This window comes from Acomys russatus, chromosome 19 (genome assembly GCF_903995435.1).
Source record: "Acomys russatus chromosome 19, mAcoRus1.1, whole genome shotgun sequence".
NCBI lineage: Eukaryota > Metazoa > Chordata > Mammalia > Rodentia > Muridae > Acomys > Acomys russatus.
The window spans coordinates 14,850,180-14,863,847 of NC_067155.1; the positions used below are offsets into that span (position 1 = coordinate 14,850,180).

The window sequence follows — 13,668 nt, forward strand, 5'->3', positions numbered from 1 at the left end:
TTCCTTACGTCCATTAGATGGATGGACACCTGATCTTTGCTTGATATAAGGGGACACAAAGTTTGAACAGAACCAACAAGTTATTTTCTTGTGGCCATTCGTTCCTCGTGTCAGAGAGCTGCCCTTGACATAACGTTTTAGCTTATAAAGTACTGGGACAATGGGTGAAGTTATTTTCTTTTGTAATTTCTTTCTGCTGACATTAAGGGGCGCTCTTATTGGGGCCTAGAAAGGCTGAAGAGCTAGTCAAAGGCTCGGTAATGGGGCACTTATCAAAAGCATCTGTTTAGCTGATCCAATTGAAGAGGCAGGGATTAGTCCCATCTGTGGGACTGGTTTACACTAGCTTCTAGCAGGTCAGTAGTTCTGGATGGAATCTGTTAGCCAGGTCAATAATCTGCAGATACAAATACAGACTAGGTACAGAAGTTAAAATTGTGTCTATTATAAGACAGGAGCAGGTTTGTTCATGCCTATGAGACCCAATAAATATATGAACTTCTGTTTAGAATACTTGATATACAGATTGGACAGACATGTTTTTAGCATGATGAGAAGCACCCTTGTGTCGCTATTTAGAGGACAACCAGGGGGAATTTAAATTTTTGGGTTTGTTATCAATAAGTACTCAGTGCTCCATCATGTCATCAGAACTCTATTGATTTCATTCTATATGCTTTAAATTTTCTTTGGCGCTATAGTTTGTGCTTGTATATCTTAAATTTTCTTTTAAGATGTTTTTTTTAACCTTTGGAACTTGCACTTACTAAACGTTTAACACTTCCTTACACCCTCAAATATTTTATTTAAAATTTGTATTTATCAACTTTTAAACACTTTCTTAGACCTTTAAATACTTTAGATCTTAGTAACTTGATCTTTCATATTATATATATACATATATATATCTTACATAAAGTCTAAAAATATAAAAGATTAGATTATAAAGATCATATATACATATATATGAAATCTAGTTATGTATCTGGCAGTTGAATACTGAGTACAGTCATACAAATGAAAGATCAGTAGTTACACTGAAAACTGTTTTCCATTTAACATGAAGCCTGTGAGCAAGGCGAGCCTGTTTGCCTTTTTAAATAAGAGAAGAGAACTAGTACCTAGTACTTTTATCTAGCTAGTGAACTGACTAATGTACAAACAGTGGAACTAATTGTCCTCTAGCTGTCAAGCTACTATTAGCTCAGCCATCAATGTAATCAAAGCCCTGAGCAGGATAAATTGTAACCTAGACGAAATTATGTATTAAAATGACAGAGATGAGTAGCCATATCCTGGTACCTAGACGGTTGGCCCACTTGTCTCCTGTGGTAACATGGCACTGCGGGCAGAGACTGGCCATCAGGCACAGAAGATGAGAGGCTGTTTCTGTGGAAGGAGAACATGAAAGAGATTGACCTCCCCTCATTTTCAGCAACATGAGACAGTGACTCTGCGGGTGTCCAGTTTGTTCACAGTTTCCATTGAGCTTTAGTAGAAGGTGAGCCATTGGCAGCAGCTTTGCTCGTGTCAGCATGCCACAAGTCAGTGTTGAAGTCATCTGCCATGTCAAAATCTTCTCAGAGACTTCGGGGAGTTACCGCTAGGATGTTGAGATTCCCTGTCGTAACTTGTCTAAATGTATTTAATGCCATATTCAGCAGATCTCTGACAAGCTTGAGGGCCAGCATATCTGAGCTCAATCCTTGTCTGTCTTACTTACCTGGTCTGAACTACATCTTATAAATATAAAGCAGAATGTTGTGATCTATAATCTGCAGATAAGTTTCAGAGGACCTTATCTCTCTAACTTTAGTATATCTGAATTGTTTCTAGCTATATATTGACAAATTAATTAAGAAACCATAAGTTTTAATTATTTTAATCAGTTTGTGATAGTAGTTTTTAAAAGGACTGGAATTGCACATAGCATTTTTTTTTTTTTTTTTTTTTGGTTTTTCGAGACAGGGTTTGTCTGTGTAGCCTTGGCTCTCCTGGACTCACTTTGTAGACCAGGCTGGCCTCGAACTCACAGCGATCCGCCTGCCTCTGCCTCCCGAGTGCTGGGATTAAAGGCGTGCGCCACCACGCCCAGCTGCACATAGTATTTTTAAGACTTACATATATACAACACTTCAAAAAGAATTGATACATTGTGTGCTGTAATCAAAATATAACCTTTCTTTACTGACAGATGACCATCAATTTTTATCTCTCAATTATCTTAAACAACGTGTAATAATTTAGTTATTTACCTTTAATTGTGAAATAAACATAGGAGGCCAAATAAATCCCATCCTGGCAATCACTCATTACCATAATCACAGTCAAAGATATTTTAAGAATACAATCAGTCATGAGGCAATCGATAATCTGCACATCTCAATTATTTTTAACTGTCCATAATAAAATGACAACCATTAAATTGGATCTCCTTTACTTCAGCATCAAGATGTCTAAATATAGGTGCTGGAAAATTTTTTGACTCCCATATGGCATATTATTATAGAACACAACAGTTTTCTTAAAAGAAAATTTATCAGTGTTGTTACCTATTTAACTCAATTTGCAGAAGTTTTTGTTAAGTCACAAGTAATCTGCATTGACTATAAGTGACATAAATAACACACATGTGTCTTTTTATGTTTTTTAGTAGTTATATTTTTGGTGTTATTATTCCTTGAGTCTCAGGCTAGCATGAGCCCTATATTGCTTGTAACTCTCTCATCAATGATTTACTTGTTGATGTTACCCACTTTAGATCTTGAATGTGCAAAGCATTTAATTAAAACATCTGTTGTCTTCTGTTAATAATCTATTATTTATTGTTAAAGCCTACATAGGTATGGTATACATTTAAGGGAGTAACACAATTGGAAAACATTATAAAGCAGCTACCCAGAGTTTTACAACTTACTTTTTTTTTTTTTTTTTAACTCCAAAGGTGAAGGAGATAGAAGCAGCCTGAAAGGAGCTTCAAGAAAAAAGGAACCTGTTTCCTTAAATATTTAAGAAAAGTATACAATCCAACAGTTTTCCTGAAGAGAAAGAAAGGGCTATCTTATATAGAGCTGTCAGGTTTAACCCCAACAGTTTGATACTTTTATTTCCAAATTTTATACATACATTTTAATTTTAAGGTGGAAATGGGATTCATTAAAATAATTTACAGAAGACACATACCTTCCTATCTAGCTTGTCATCTCCAAAAATTTATGTCTCAATTTAGAAGTATCTTTAGAACCATGTGTACATATATCTCAATTTATATGGGCGAGAGGTGTAGCTATTATAACTAATTAAAGAAGCATTGTTTTCAATGTTTTATAAGTTTAGTTTTAAATACCGGACAAGAATTACATAAAAATCTTAATTTAAAAGTACCTTTGGAGACCTGTTGGCTTATGTCCCTTGTTGTTTAACATGGCTCCACCTTTAAATTACGAGTTTAAGTTAACGTTTTGTTACAGATGTTAAAGTCTTGAATCATCTCTAATGACGAGTAATTTATAACCAGGGTGTACAGAACACAATAAATGTTTATACACTTAAGTAAAACAAGTTAAATCAAACATATAGTGGCCACATAAATTAATATATTTAAGATAGACAGAACTTTTTTACTTTTTCTAGCTGTAACTTCAAGGAAAAAGCACCCTGTCACCTGTTGAACCCAACTGATACAGGCAGGAGCTGCAGACTGCAAACTGGAAAAAGGTTTCACCAATTGCAAACATCAGTATTCTAAAAGCCCTGTGGTTCCTCTGTTCTTCTGGTGCTTGTTAAGTGGAATTAGTGGGCACTAGGCTGGAGCTGCCATGCTCTCAGCAGGTAGTGGAAAGCACTGGCCATCATGGCACCTGAGGCTTGGCCCATTTCCAGAACTGAGACAGTTACAAGCAAACACACACACACACACACACACACACACACACACACACACACACACACACACACAAAAGCACACAAACAGAAATGTATCGGTACGGTGCACAAAATGAATAAAAAATCGGAACCGCAGGCTGTCCCACAAGCCAGCAGGCTCTGTTACATTCCGCCAGATACCTAACCAGAAGCTGCCTATCCAGTAACCAGGCTTTCCTTGAAATGAGCCAGAATTGAGTCTAGATGGGGCATGTCTCATAGCGTACATCTTAGTCTCATCCCAACGAATAAGAATAATCACCACAGATAACCAGACAAACACAAACCCAGGCAACAAATTCCACCAGGCAAGTGAAAAAGAATCCAAAAGTAGAGCAAAGGTGGTGGCTGTCCTGCCACAGGAGCAACCGGCTTCATTTTGACCCCAGTCAACCAGTCTTGGGAATCAGCCTCACGCTCTTGGGGTGCACTGTCACCCCCATTGGGACTCAGCATTTAACTCTTGGGGTGCACTGTCATCCCCTCCCGGGGTACAGGGCAACACCCAGACCTCTCGTGGCGGCAGTATCCCAGGGTCTATCAGCAACTGTACACAGCCAAACTGCCTGCTTCGAGCTGAGGCTGCTTTGAATGCTCACTAGAGGACACGGAACAAAGGCACAAAGAAGTTGACGCTTGGCCGAGACAGCTGGGCTCATCCGAGTTTAGACCCTCCAGTTTGGGGTTTTGTGGGACTTTTGGGGTTATCCCAGACGAGCCCCCAGAAGGTTATGCCGGTTTTGAGCACCTCAAGAATCTCCCGGAGGCAAAACTGATGTAATAACACAAAGGATGTTTGTTACAACTCAAGCTGGGCTGCGACCATCACCGGCGTATCCGGCAGCGACCCTGTGTTCTGGTTTGCAGATTTTTGTTTTTTATAAGTCCTTCTCCCACTGTTCCCAAAGCGCGGTGTGTGTGTGTGTGTGTGTGTGTGTGTGTGTGTGTGTGTGTGTCTGTGTGTGTGTGTCTGTGTGTGTCTGTGTGTGTCTGTGTGTGTGTCCCAGCTTGGCAAGTACTTATCAATAAGGAAACAAAAGGGTATCTAGTGTCCTAAGTTGAACGTCCTGTCCTGTGCTAATTGGCTGTGCCTAGGGAAGTTAAACAATACTGAAGAAGGAGAAGACCCTTCAATTCGGCGTCCTTCTTTTCCCAGTGGGCAGAAAGGAATGTGATCATGTGACCAAGGCGTGAGGCTGAGAAATAAAAGAACAGAAATAAGAAACTGAGGCAAGAAATAGCCAGAAACACAGCATAGACTCGAGAGGGCCTGCAGTCAATACCACAAGATGCCTCAGCTCATTCGCCAGGTCAATGTATACACGTCTCAGGCATGGGAAAACGAAGCAGACTGTCGCTCTCAGGAGATAACGCGGACATTCCCACGGGAAAAGCAGTGTAAGCTCTATAGACTCTCGGCCTTGAGGCCACAGTCTGCTTCTTCTTATAGTGTGAAGACCTTGAGTGTGCACTTCGCAGAACATCTTGCTTAACCACGGTCTTGGCAATCTGTGTGATTCTTATGCTGGAACAAAGAGCAACGCACACAGACAGAGCCTATACAAACGGCTCCCGACAGGTGGGCCTCGTCTCAAAATATCAAACAGGTCTGCTGAGGTTGGCTCAGTGGGTAAAGAGAGGTACTTGCTGCTAGGTGACCTGACTTAAATTCCAGCACTGGCACGGTAGAGAGAACTGACCGCCTTAAACTGTCCTCTGGCCTCCTGTATGCGCACCATGGCACACACACACCCCACCCCTAAAATGAGAAGATGACTTAAAAATCGTGCGTGAGGCTGGGTCTCAAAGTGTCTCTCTCACTGTCCTGCAACTCAAGAGAAAACATTCTGCCTCCCATGTGCTGAGATTAAATGGGTTCACCACACTCAGTCACAATAAAAGATTCTCTTAAACAAACCAGGAAAACCTCTAGCATTTAAAATACCTTTAAATGGATAGTTTATTCGCAGTAATTTTTTTTCCACATCATTCTGAGTTTTGGAAAATGCTGTCAGGTAACCACCACAATCAAGAGTTTGAAAAGCAAGCCGGGCGTGGTTGCGCACGCCTTTAATCCCAGCACTCGAGAGGCAGAGGCAGGCGGATCGCTGATAGTTCGAGGCCAGCCTGGTCTACAGAGTGAGTCCAGGATAGCCAAGGCTACACAGAGAAACCCTGTCTCGAAAAACAAAACAAAACAAAAGAGTTTGAAAAGCTCCTGTTCCCCTGCCCTGAGCCTTTCTGTAATCCCCATTGTTACCATAGCAACCAGTGACCGGTTTTCTTTCTAATACTTTACCTCTTCCAAGATGTAAATGCAATCCTATAGTATGTGGCCTGTTGAAGCTAAGGTTTTCCCTTGGTGCAATTCTTTAGTTTACCCATCTTGTCTATGTCTCTCTGTGAGGAGGGTAACTAGGCATCGAGCCCAGAGTTTCCTGTATTAAGCAAAAGTTCTACCACTAAGCTTCCTTTCTAGGCCTGTCTTTCCTTTTTCTTGCTGAATAGTATTCCTTTGTGTGGATATACCACATTTCCTTATTCTTTCAAGACTTGAAAAATGTTTAAATTTCCAGATTTTGTGATTATGAAGAAAGCAACTGTAAGCATTTCATATACATGTAATCGACCTCTTTTTGGATTAATAAATATATCTTGCTGGATTATACAGTAGGACACTAAACTTTACAGAAAGCTTCAAAAATTGTAAATTATGTATGTATATCTGTCTCAGTGTACATACACACATACATGTGCAGGTGCACAGAGGCCAGTCCTCAGACCTCATGGAGTTGTGGTTACAGGTGGTTGTAACTTGCTGGACCTGTGGCTGGCACTGAGCTTGGGTTGTGTTTTGTGTTTAGTGTTCCTTTTTTGAGGTTTGTCGTCAGCTAATTCATTGCAGCTAACTTTGCATAAGTATGAGATCATATAGAAATCTAATTTGCTCCATTTTCAGTACTGAATTTCTGTCACACTTGAATGAAAAAGCCACGCATTCATCTTTTCCTGGTCTCTGGGTCTCCTGATGCACTTGTGTGTTGTTTTGCCTGATACTGTGTAAGCGGACATGTTCTTTAAAAAAAAAAAAAAAAAAAACCCTCAGAGCTGAAGAGATGGCTCAGTTTAGAGCACTGGCTGCTCTTCCAAACTTCTGAGTTCAGTTGCTAGCAACCACATGGTGGCTCAGAACCATCTATAATGAGATCTGGTGCCTTCTTCTGGCCTGCAGGTATACGTGCCGGGAAAACACTATATACATAAATAAATAAATCATTTTTTCCAAAGAGTAGTTTTATATGCCTCACTGGAATCTGTGATTCTTTCACCTTCAATATTTTTCAAAATCAATTTGACCATTTTTCTTTTGTTTTTTGGAGAAAAAAAATATTTCACTAAAACTTAAGATTTCATAAATTTTCACTCAAGCCATACAAAATTGTGACAAGTTTTATTTCTTCTTCTTCTTCCTCTTCTTTTTTTTTGGGGGGGGGGGAGAGGGGAGAGAAGTAAGGGTGGAGGGAAGGGTAGAGAATCTACACTTGACAGCAAAGTCACAGCATATTCTAAAAACAAAACAAAACAAACAAACAAAAAAAAAAAACACCCAAACAAACAAAAACGTTAGCTGCATTAACCACTGCAACTAGGTCCCATAGGCGTGCGGGAATGAGACCATAAAAGAAATAAAACTATTTTCCCCCTAAAAAAAATTAAAATAAAGACACCCATTCCCCTGGCAGCTAACCCTGACAATTGCCTTTCTTCTTAGTGCCTTGTACTTAAACCATGATGGGGACAGGGAAAGGAATCAACGCTTTCTGTTGGGGGTTGCTCTGATGTATTTTGACACTAATTAATAAAGATCCATCACTGGGACAGGGAAAATGAGGTAGGTGTGGCTAAGGTTCCCAGGCTTGGAGACAGAGAGAATCTTGGGAAGAAGAGGGGACTCAGGGGGAGAGAGGAAAAGGAGGCTGCCATGGGTTAGACAGTGGAGGAGAAGCACATGGCCGGCGTGGATGGAGGATTTGGCCCAGATGAAGAACATTAGCAAGTATATGGGATTATGGATGGGAGGCAGCATGAAAGAAATTGGTAGAAGCAGATGGTATGGGATTGGAGCAGGGATCCGATACCTGCCCCACTATGGGAAGTAGTTTAGAGGATTAATGTCTGCCCTGCCCCAGGTTAACGAAGGCTATCTTAATACAAAACAGTGTCTGTGTCTTGGTTGATTGCTAGCGGATTTTACTGAGGCAATAATAATAAAATTATTGGGCCCTATTAATAATTTAAAGACAACAAGTGGCACCCAACGGTGGGGCAGGTATCCACATTCTTAAAAATCATATTTTGCAGAGACACCGAGCTGGGAATCTCGAGCCACGGTAAAAAGGACCCTACCTGGTACTGTTAACGGCTCCAACTACCGTTAAGGTAGAGGGAATCCCCACCTGGGTCCATGCTTCACATGTGAAAGGGGCTCCTCCTGAGACTAGTCAAGATAAATGGATCCTGAAAAAGACTACCCTAATGTAAGGCGCGCCCGCACCCAGTAATGGCGACAGCGGCAACCATAACTCCCGCACAAGCGCGGACATAAGCTCTCCCAATTTGCCCCTCCCGAACAGGGGTATGACTACCCTATTTTCTGCTTTAGCTGGGCCAGTGTTAGTGATTTGTTTGATTTTAATTTTTGGCCTGCGTGTGGCAAATAGATTATTTGCTCTTATTAGAGATAGAATTAGTGCTGTTCAGCTGATGGTACTAAGACAACAATACCAATCAATAAGAGACCCCGACAGGGCAGAGTATGAATCTTTTAGTTTAGAATAAAATAATACTTAAAAATTAGAACAGATATGCTAAGATTAGAATTATCCAGTAGAAAAAGAGGGGAATGAAAGAAAAAAATTTAATTAGCATTAAAACAACCAGAACAGCAGAGCTCTCAGCTCTCTGACTCATTAAGAGTGCAGGTCAGCAGGTATGCTAGCCCAAGGCCCCAGGTGATAAGTCACAAAGAATGCGGAGCTAGGGGACAAAGGCCTATTGAGTGTTCCAGGGACCGGCTGGCTGTAAAAGATAGGGAGGAGACACAAGGACAAATTCCTGAGAGAAACAGGTACCGGACATGATCGAGTGAGTAATGAGCCAAGACCCCTCATCTGATCTTATGGCGTTTGCCTAATCCCCCCTTGAGGCCCACACACAATGTTTCTGGTTTCAGTTTAAGCAGAAGTTTCGTTAGCTCAAATAAACATCCGCCCTCGGGTTCCGAGAGAAACAGGAACCAAGGACTGTTCCCGTGAGATTAAGTCTGACCTGACCCCAGATCTGCTTACACAATTTGCTGATGTTCGAAACAACCAATCGTGTGTGGCCGCGCCAAAACTTCCCGCTCCCCCCGACCTTTGGCCATATAAACCCCAAGCTCCTGGACCTCTGGGTCGATCCCTCTGTCTCCTGCGTGAGATTCGTGTCGACCCGGAGCTCCGCCAATAAACTGCCCCATGTGTTTACAGCAAGACGGTTGTTTGTGTGTCTTTGGGTGCGCGCGATCCCGAGGCTTGAGTGAGGGTGGGTCTCCCTTCGGGGATTTTTCGACATTAGATAAAATTCCCTTCTTGGGTCTCTGATGAGATTAAAGACTAAATAGCCTCAGTGTTACTAAAAGCTTTAGTTTATAAATTAAAAATACATTTATGGATTGATAATTACATTTCTTTTTTCTTTTTTTCTTTTTTTGGTTTTTTGAGACAGGGTTTCTCTGTGTAGCCTTGGTCATCCTGGACTCACTTTGTAGACCAGGCTGGCCTCGAACTCACAGCGATCCGCCTGCCTCTGCCTCCCGAGTGCTGGGATTAAAAGCGTGCGCCACCATGCCCAGCTGATAATTACAATTTCTAATGAAGAGATTTTTAAAAAAAACTTTAGACAATAGAAAAAGTCTCTCTTTGATAAGATAGTGAAATACTTTCTCCAAGGTTATCAAATATAAAAGGGCTGGGTTATGCATTTGATACCTGATGCTTCTGTATATATGTATATTTGTGTACATAGTTCTTAATTGTTTTTTAAAAAGAAAAGGGGGATGCGTGGAAGGATTGTAGGCATTATCTCAGGTAAAGGCAGTCCTGGTGGGCTCTTGGAAACACCAACAATACCCCACTGAGATGGGACATTGTGGAAGAGCCATCCTGGGTCTGGAATTCAGGAAATGGGCTGACGGAGACTCCAGCCAGGCTATGGTGTTTCTAATTGAACATCCATGGGAGGAGAGATCCTGAGAGGAGACCGGCCACTGCATGCTAGAGAGAGATACAGGCGGAGAGGATGGGAGACGGCTGCAGGTTCGGAACGTGAGCACCTATATGAATCAGCTTTGCAACAGCCAAATAATACGGTACTATCACCTTATTGGGAGAAGGTGGCAAATGTTTCCACGTAATAGGAGCCCCTTGCCAGAACACCATGGTAGGTGTAGCATGGGTGGGCAGGATAATATACCCTAGAGGCTTGTTATAATCTATGTAGGTTATGAATTGATGGGAGATAGTCTCTTCCACTAACGCCAAGGCTTTCCTAGCTCCAGCTGTAAGCTCCCGGCATGAATTTGGAGAAGAATCTCCTTGTAAGATTTTGAATAAGGGCTGCAAATCTCCAGTTGTTAATTTTAATTAAGGTCTAAGTCAATTTATATCACCAAGCAACTTTTGAAAATCATTTAAAGTCTCTGAGTGATCCATTCTCAGTGTGACACTTTGGTCTTTTATCTGAGAAGGAAAAAGCTGAAATTCTAAATACGAATATGGATCAACCTTTTTGGGCTTCTTCAGGAGCTGTTTGCAGACCAGACTGAGATAATTGGGTTTCCATAAAGGAATAACACAGACGCACTTGTTGTGCATCCTTTACAGCAGTAAGTATATCGTCCATGTAATGAATGATATATAAATCAGTATATATATTTATTAACCTCTTGTAAAGCTGTAGCTACAAATTTGTGACATAGGGTAGGACTGATAGCCATTCTCTGAGACAAAACCTGCCAATGATATCTCTTCCTTGGTTCTCTAAAATTCACAGAACATCCACTGAAAGCAAAGCTATGGCAATCTTTTGGATGCAAGGGAATAGTGAAAAAACAATCCTTAAGGTCTATTACAACTTTGAAAATATTCTTGGGAACAGCCACAGGCGAGGGCAGTCCTAGCTGTAATGTTCCCATAAGTTGCATAGTCTCATTAATCAACTTACATCTCTGTAAATAATTTACCTTAACATCAGATCAAGCCCTGTGGAGACCAGGTTGGAACTCAAGAGTTCCACCTTTGTTAATCCCTAAATGCTGGGATTAAAGGTATGCACCACCACGCCCTGTCACAGTGATCCGCTTGTCTCTGTCTCCCGAGTGCTGGGATTAAAGGCATGTGCCACCGAGACTTGTTTAATTATTTCATTTCAATTCTAGTAAAAAAAAAAAAAAAATCTTTAAACATCTCAAACAAAAATTAATCAGGAAAACAAGAAAATTCTAAGTTCTGGGTAGTTAACTACATTCCTTAGGCTAGTTTAGAAAACTATCAGCTGTCCCATCCAGCAGGACCAGTAATTACGGGGTCGCCATACCTGTGGATGAGACGGGAAAGAAAGAGGTGAGACCAAGTAGCGTTCCTATCAAGGTCCGTTTATTGAATCAAAAGCAAAAGCTTATATGGGGTGGAGGCAGGAACTAAGCAGTAGAGGGGGGGCAAGAATGTCTCCAGATGATACCATCAGGGGAACATCCTGTGGGTTTTCTCAGAGCAATTTCTATCTTATCTTAGCTAACTATCTCTCGGAAAGTCCCGAGCTAACCTGCTAAATAACATCTGCAGGGGGTGAAAGGAGGAAGTTATGCAGAGGCTGAAAGAAGGAAGTTATCTAACCTACTAAACATCTGCAGGAGCAGAAAGGAGGAAGTTAGCTTTGGCATGGGGCATCAGCATTTTTTCATAGCCAGTAGACTCTTTTAGCCTTGAATGACCCTGGGCTGGCTCCGAACACAATCAGCCTCCTGGTTCTGCCTCTCCAACCGGCCACATGTCTGTAGCCATCTCTGCTCTGTAGGAATCAAGCCCACAGATAACTAGGAGCAGTGTCTGTAAAATTATCTGGCCCAAGGACATTCTAGCCCTGGGCTTGTTTAGCTAGTTTGATCTAAGCTCCCAGCTGTAAATGTTTGGTTTTAAGGACAAAACTAGTTTATCTCTCTTTTTTGAGAATCTAAAATTTTTTTTTAGAAATATCTCAAGTAAAAATTAAGCAAAGAAACAAGAAAAGTATAAACATCTTGTAGCTAGCTAAGGAGTTTGGAATTAACTCCCTTCCCTAGACCAGTTTGGAAAACTGTTAGTCTCTTACAAGGAAAAATCAAGCAAGAAAATTCTAAGTTTTAGGCAGTAAACTCTATTTCTTAGAATGTACTTCTCTGACCAGCCATGTGTTCACAGCCATCCCTGTTCTGTAAGAGTTGAACCAGGAGCAGCGCCTGTGAAACGTTTTTGTCCGTGGATAATTCAGTCCTGGGCTTGTTCCCCATGGGCGGCCGCTGCACCTGGGTCCAGGCCCTGCAAAGGATGGGCCTGCTGCTGCCGCAGAGGCAGTATTCTTACTGCCTCATGGGCTGTGCATGTCATGTTGGGCCGCACTGGTTTAGAAAATTGGCCAGTGAGTAAAACTTGGCCCTCTCTCAAGATATAGAAAAATAAAACAATATTTAAACAATTAAACAAATTTACAGACATAGAAATAAAATTTGACATGACAATTATAAAGCAAACAAACAATCTGATAGGCAAGGCAAAAAAAAAAATCTTGACAATAAACGGCATATCTAGGGTCTAAACTATCTTTATATAAAGAACTTTTATAGGTCTAAAAGCATAATACAGCATTCCTGTAATTTTTTACCAACTCTACTTCACATTTTTCCAGTAAGAAAATGCAGTAACAGGGATCTTCTCTGGTCCAAATGTGTCAAAAAAAAAAATCTTGGAGGGCATTTCCCACTCTTTTCCATCTCTTTCTCATCTATGGTTCCTTCCTGTGGGAACCAGGGACAAATGTCATTAAGGAAGAGGAAAAATATGAACTAAATCTTTCTTCTTAACCTTAGTTCCTCGTGCCTTGAGAGAATCTTTAAGTCCACCTATGAACTTTTCATGTACACTAATTCCCTGTCCCATAATATCGCCGTCTGCGTACCTCTCCTCCGATCTTCTCTCACGGAGCAGGTGTCTTCCATGGCGATCTCTGTGTGGGTCTTCACTCGTGGAGAGGGCATTTCTTCACGGCCTCAACGCATGAAGCGACTGCAGTCTTAAAAAGACAGTGCTCCACACAGATTTCCCTGTGCCTCAGGCCTCACATCTGGGCGCCAAACTGCCCCGGCCCGCAGGGTCTTCAAATGGAACATGGGAAGGGGTGCGGGAGTGAGAAAGGACAGGAGACAGAAGAAACAGGAGGCAAGTCTGGATTCTGATCAAACCTTGTTTATTGAAAATTTCCACAGGGTTTTTATAGGCACGGGGGCATGGGTATTTGCATAAGCGAGGGTTGCTATGGATACCTGTGAACTGCTCCAGCAGGTGTCTACCTTTACAGCTGATATAATCACAGAAGGGGGGAGAAATCCCAGAGAGAGAGAGAAGTTGTAAAAGATCTGGTTAGTCAGGAAAAAGTTCCCCCAACTGCTGC

General features: G+C 41.5%; 2 protein-coding genes across 3 annotated transcripts in view; one reads left to right on the forward strand and one right to left on the reverse strand.

The window, feature by feature from the left end:
- LOC127203712 (zinc finger protein 235-like) overlaps positions 1 to 13,668 on the reverse strand; it is a 301,721-nt gene that overhangs the window by 230,449 nt on the left and 57,604 nt on the right. The window lies entirely within an intron of this gene.
- LOC127203715 (zinc finger protein 235-like) overlaps positions 1 to 13,668 on the forward strand; it is a 176,407-nt gene that overhangs the window by 152,112 nt on the left and 10,627 nt on the right. The gene's annotated exons all lie outside the window — the stretch shown is intronic.